This window comes from Vulpes vulpes, chromosome 3 (assembly GCF_048418805.1).
Source record: "Vulpes vulpes isolate BD-2025 chromosome 3, VulVul3, whole genome shotgun sequence".
Lineage (NCBI taxonomy): Eukaryota > Metazoa > Chordata > Mammalia > Carnivora > Canidae > Vulpes > Vulpes vulpes.
In genome coordinates, this window is record NC_132782.1 from 80,748,172 (window position 1) to 80,748,752 (window position 581).

Below are 581 nucleotides of genomic sequence, written 5' to 3' on the forward strand. Positions count from 1 at the left end.
AAGGGTACAAGCCTCTCCATACCCACTTCCAGTTTTTCTTTTCTGCACTGGAGTTCTGGTCTGACAGCCCAAGCCTTGGGTAGAAAGGGAAGGTCCACTTGCAGGAGGCCATGTTTGAAAAGGATCAGAGAGACGGGAAAAATGGGGAGAATGACAAGATTATGTGAAGCAGCAAGTCAACATGAGCAGTGACAAGGGACGAGGTTGAGAGGGAACCCCTCCCTGGAGCTTTGTGCATTGGCAGTGTCACAGTCAATGAGGTTTATCTGAGGCATGATTATTGCTAACTGGAACCCCTCCCTGGGAGTCCATGGTGGCATTTGGTGGAGGGGACTCTGAGCTTTCTGAGTCCCTGGGCATAGGTGCTGTGGATGTTTGTATTGTACAAGCCAGGGAGCTTGGTGACCACCCTGGGGCTACAGGTACCATGCTTGGTTGGATGTCACCATTGGGTCCTACCTACTCGACCAGCCACATCCTCAGCCTGTCCCTGACACTGAGTCCCCCTCTGGTGCCAGGCATGCCCAAGTTCTTGCTCACCTCTGTGCCTTTGCACATGCTGTTCTCTCTTCCCAGAATAT

At 52.3% G+C, this 581-nt stretch overlaps 1 non-coding gene across 1 annotated transcript; it reads left to right on the forward strand.

Moving 5' to 3' along the window:
* Positions 1–226: 226 nt before the first annotated feature.
* On the forward strand, positions 227–363 carry LOC112935799 (U4 spliceosomal RNA). Its single transcript, XR_012000846.1, has one exon. It is a non-coding gene; the product is annotated as a U4 spliceosomal RNA (small nuclear RNA).
* Positions 364–581: the final 218 nt, after the last annotated feature.